Genomic DNA, 5,828 nt, shown 5'->3' with positions numbered 1-5,828 from the left:
CAATGCTTCTCTTTGGCCCAGTAATGTATACATTAACCCCTTCCGTTTTTTTTTGAAAATATGTAGAAATTCCCGCGGAGTCATAGGGGGGTCTAAATACTAAACTAGTTGATCTTTTTCTCCGTAGTCATGAACTCTGTTATGACGTTTTGGTTTTTACTGAGACATGGTTGAAACCAACTGTGTTTAACTCTGAGATATTAGCAGATTCTTATGAGATCTTTAGAAAAGACCGACGAAACAGAGTTGGTGGAGGCGTGTTAATCGCCGTACATACCAGGTTCTCTGCTGAGCAAGTGTACTTCGATGATTCTTCTGATGTTGAAATCCTCTGCGTGCGAGTTAAACTTTTATCTACTTATAAATATTTTGTTGCGTCTTATATTCCGCCCAGTCAGATATTTCTGTATACTTAAAACATTCTTCCCTATTGAAATTTATATTTGCTATTTCAAGGTCTGTTGATTCTGTCTTAGTGGCTGGCGATTTTAATCTGCCCTTTGTGTCGTGGAATTTTATTGACGGAATGCTAGTTCCCACTGCTTGTAATGTTGTATTCTACGAGTTTTTAAATGACCTTGCAGACATTGGTCTTTATCAACTTAACAGAATTCATAATAAATTTGGCAAATATCTTGATTTGATTTTTTCAGACGACACATCGAATTGTTCTGTTACTCGATGTGATCCAGTGGTATTGCCTGAAGATGTTTATCATCCAGCACTTTCAATTTACCTGGATTGTCTTAGCTTACCGGTGCGGAATACTACCGATCCGAATGCGTCTTCGCGCCGGTTTCTGTTTAGAAAGGCCAATTGGTCTTTACTAATCGACGAAGTCTCTAAAATAAAGTGGCCTGAGTACGACGGAGATATTGAGGCGAGCTCCGTCCATTTCACCAACGTTTTACATGCGATATTCCTCAGATGTGTGCCTTTTTCCAAAACCTCCTCAGCATCTCCAGCTACTGCTTGGAGCTCTAGAGAACTTAATTATCTAAAAAACTAAAAAACACACTTCTTCAAGCGTTTCAAGTTATCTGGCTCTAATAGTGACTATGCTGCATACTCCATATTGCGCCTTAAGTACAACAGGCTACATATAAGATGCTATAAGAATTATCTGACGAAGATTAAGCATCGGATCTCTTCCAATCCAAAAACATTTTATTCCTTCTCGAGGCCATACAATATTAAATAACAAACAAAGAAAACTGTTTATTTGTATATGTTATATATTGTCGTTTTTTATTTATCGATATTTCGACTTCAATTAGAAGTCATCTTCAGGACTAGAAATACAAAAATACAAGTATTATAATAAAAAACATAAAAGTACATGTATACATTTGACTTACATCGTTGGATGTACCAGATCGACAAATTTAAAATTTGATATGACAAAAACGAAAATAAACATAAAAAGTAAACAAATAAAGAACCGTAATTATTATTTGTTTACTTTTTATGTTTATTTTCGTTTTTGTCATATCAAATTTTAAATTAGTCGATCTGGTACATCGAACGATGTAAGTCAAATGTATACATGTACTTTTATGTTTTTTATTATAATACTTGTATTTTTGTATTTCTAGTCCTGAAGATGACTTCTAATTGAAGTCGAAATATCGATAAATAAAAAACGACAATATATAACATATACAAATAAACAGTTTTCTTTGTTTGTTATTTAATATTGTATGGCCTCGAGCTCGACAATTTACAAACATTTTTACAAACTAAAGGCCAAAAAACCAACAAAAAAATTAATTTTATTCCTTCGTCAACTCCAAAAGAAAAATTAAAGGGTTTCCTTCTGTAATGAAGTATAACGATCGGATTTCTAGTATTGACTCCGAGATTGCAAATATGTTTGCTGACCTTTTTAAATCTAATTACTCGACTATCCCTGACTCCCCTCCGGTGGATTATCAATACATGTTACCTTCGCTTAACTCAGTAGGTAGCCCATATATTCATACAGATAAGGTACTAAGGCATCTGGAAAGTCTGAAAATGTCCTACTCCAGTGGGCCTGATGAAATACCATCTGTTGTGCTGAGAACTTGCGCTCAATTTCTTTGTCAACCCCTTACCTGCTTATTTAATGCCTCTTTGAGGCAAGGGATATTCCCTAAGAAGTGGAAGTAGTCATTTATAATACCACTTTATAAAAGTGGGAGTAGATCTTGTGTCACAAACTATAGAGGAATATCCAAACTTTGTACTATTCCAAAACTATTTGAATCAGTTGTCACAAATCAACTGGCTTTTGCAGTATCTTCGGCAGTGGACCTGTCACAACATGGCTTTTGCAGGGGTAAGTCCATTTTGTCTAACTTGCTGGAGTTCACAACCCTCGCATCCAATAACCTAAGGACGAACTGCGAAGTTGATGTCATTTACACTGATTTCAGTAAGGCGTTTGATAAAGTTTCCCATTCCTTACTCCTACTAAAACTCGATCGATTGGGTTTTCCATCACGGCTTCTCTCTTGGCTCTCTTCGTTACTTGGTAGGTAGAAAGCAAACCGTTGTGTTTAACAATTGCTTGTCTGAATTCATCAATGTATCTTGTGGAGTTCCACAGGGCAGTCACCTTGGTCCAGTGATGTTTCTGCTCTTCATTAATGGCCTCCTAAATGTTTTGAAGCGCTGCATACCGCTGATGTACGCTGACGATATCAAACTGGTCATGCCTATTTGCTCACCTGAAGATAGGGCACTTCTTCAATCGGATCTGAATAACCTGGTTGAGTGGTGTGACGTGAACGTCATGTCACTAAATTTACCGAAGTGCAAGTTTATGTGTTTTACGAGGAAATCTGTTAAAACCTATCAGTACATGATAGGCGATTATATCATTAAGCAAGTCACAAACTTTACTGATCTTGGCGTTATAATGGACCCTAAACTGGACTTCAAATTACATATCGAATCGTGTGTGAATAGGGCTAGAGGCACTTTGGCTTTCGTAAAAAGGTGGTCAAAGGAATTCAATGAACCCTATGTCACTAAAACTCTTTTTTTATTGTTAGTAAGACCTATATTGGAATATGCTTCCATTATCTGGAACCCGCGTTATCAGGTTCATAGCGAAAAATTGGAATCGGTCCAGAAGCAATTTTTGCTCTTTGCTTTAAATCATTTGCCCTGAGATCCATCAAGGAACCTCCCGCCCTATTGCAGCCTATCTCCGTAGGGAGATGCTTGGCGTTTTATTTATGGTAAAACTATTAAGGGGGATGATAAACAGTCCATTTCTGCTTGGCGAGGTGATGTTTAATGTCCCCTTTAGGCCCTCTCGGTATTTCCAACCACTATATTTAAATACATGTAGATCGAATTTTCAAATGCATGAACCTCTTCGTTGTCTGTGTCAAGATTTCAATAATGACTGCAATAATATTGATACTTGCGACACACTTTACAGTATAAAAAAATATATACTCACTGCCTTGAACTCATAACTGTTTCAAAATCACATGTTAAACTAAATCTGTTACCTGCTCCAGTTACTTTGGACGGGTGGCTTGGAATAACGTCCTTTCCAACCTCTCACACATCGCAGCCCTACTCATTGTGTGTTAAATATACATCAGCTGCTCGAAATCACGTCCATTCCGACAGCACTGATAATCAATTCCGTTGCTCGGCATCACAGTCCATCCCGACAACCGATACAAAATATATGTATATACATATTTTATAAATCAGCCCAATTCTAAACGAAAATTCCGTGCGAGTTTTCTCCCTTCTCCCATTCCTCGTATTCTAAATAAAAATTCCTTGTGAGTTTTTTCACTTCTCCCTTTCCTCCTATTCTGAACAATGTTCGAAAAAGCGGAAACCGGTTATGGCAGAAAAGTAGGTATTATGAATGTGAGGGAGAGGGAGATTTCTCTGCCATCTCATAGGAGTTTTTTCACTTGTTAAATTAAAGGGAATGCATCAAAATAGTTAAAGGAAATTGGTTATTTTAAGAAAGAACACTTATTTGTACAAATTTGTGCTAAAAGATGTATTTATATTCTACCACAATATTCTCACTGTTAATACAACAACAACTACAACCACAATATTCTTTATTTTAAGTCGAAAAGTATATCATAAGCAACGGTAGAGCTCTTGGTATACAAATTTGATGCAGCTATCCAGAAATTGCGCAAGTATTTTTTTAATAAGGCTTAAATAGATTTTGGCATATGATGAAGGACGAATTCAACTCAACTTAGCCGCCAGAAAATTGCTTTGCTGAATGGAAGCAGGCAACTCCGGCAGATTTGTGTTATGTGGCCGTCTTCTTCTTATCTTCCGCTGTTGATGTTGCTGTGGCACCAATTCATTACTCATTTCAGTGAATACCACATGAAATGCAATAAATACTGTGCAATGTTTATATTTTATTTCTTAATTTCCAACAAATTTGCAACAATAATTAAACTTTTAAATTTTTTAAACAAAATACACAAAATGCACATTGCAACGAAATTTCAATTGACAAAACAGCTGACTTCGAAAATTCGAAATTCCTATTCCCCAATTATTGTTCTCCCTAGGAGAACAGAATTGGAGGAATTTTTCCGCGGGAATAAAAAAATCCGCGAGAACAAAATTCCGCGAGAATATTTAGAATTGGTCTGAATATAATTTTGCTCACTATGTATGCTTGTTAATTTTACACTGTAATCCGCATTTATATTCATTCATTCATTCATATTTAGTCTGATTAATTGTAAAATTTTGTAGACTAACAAATAAATAAATATTCCACAAAAAATAAGTCTCTTAGTCTTAATGTATCCAAAACAATGAATAAAATCCACAAACAGTTATTAAATTTACCAACTCAAATATTTTTAGGTTATGGATATGACGAGAAACCAAAAACGAATTGGTTAGCTATGGTGTTATACCGTTTCACACAGAAACTTAATGATCTCATTTCACCTGCTAATGAAATCGTAAATTTTTTGCTTTCACACAGAAGTAACTGCTCGATTAATATGAAGGAAGAGACAGACAATCATGGCGGAACGATACAAGGTGGGAGCATGGCGACATACCTACAAACAAAAAAAAATTCCATGTACTTGTAAATTCGATGGACAAATGTCAAAATCGTACTGCGCTGGTAGTTGATGTATCAAATCAAATAAAAAAGGTTATAATCAGCTGTTCGATGCGGCCACCTTGTATCGTTCCGCCATGCAGACAATGACATTTGCTTTGACAAATGACATTTTTAAGCACTGAACACACCAAAAACTAAGAAGCGGAAACGTAAGCGGAACCCTGCCAACAGAGTTGCATTGTGCTTTTGACTTCATTAGGCATTCGATTAGCTACTAATGAAATAATAATAGATTCGAATTTTGTAGGGAAGATTGAGCTCAATAAGCGTCTTAATGTAAAAAATTGCCTTTATTATTCAATAAGCCGTCTGTGTGAAAATAGTATTAGCGCTATGCTATGGCACCATTAATCTATTACATTGATTTCCATAAGGTAGGTTTGATCAGCTGTTTTATCTGGTTATGGTTTTATGGTTATAAGTAACCATTAATTGGCCTTTCACATATATTAGCCGTGTTTTTTTTCACACGCGTATATTTACGTTTGCGCGTGAAAAAAAAGCCTATCCTCGCTTAGATAATGCTTAGGAGACCTATCTAGCGGCAGTGGTTAAATAACTACAGCTGCAACACAGGGTGTACCGAAAAGCGGAGACACAACCCTCTGATGGCCATAGGGTATAACATATAGCTGAATCAGTTGCGATGAATTGTAGACACACATAGAATACATAGAATTAATGTAGATGGTGA

Source organism: Eurosta solidaginis, chromosome 5 (genome assembly GCF_040869045.1).
Source record: "Eurosta solidaginis isolate ZX-2024a chromosome 5, ASM4086904v1, whole genome shotgun sequence".
Taxonomy (NCBI): Eukaryota; Metazoa; Arthropoda; class Insecta; order Diptera; family Tephritidae; genus Eurosta; species Eurosta solidaginis.
The sequence above is the reverse complement of the archived record's forward strand: the minus strand, read 5'-3'. Positions refer to the sequence as shown.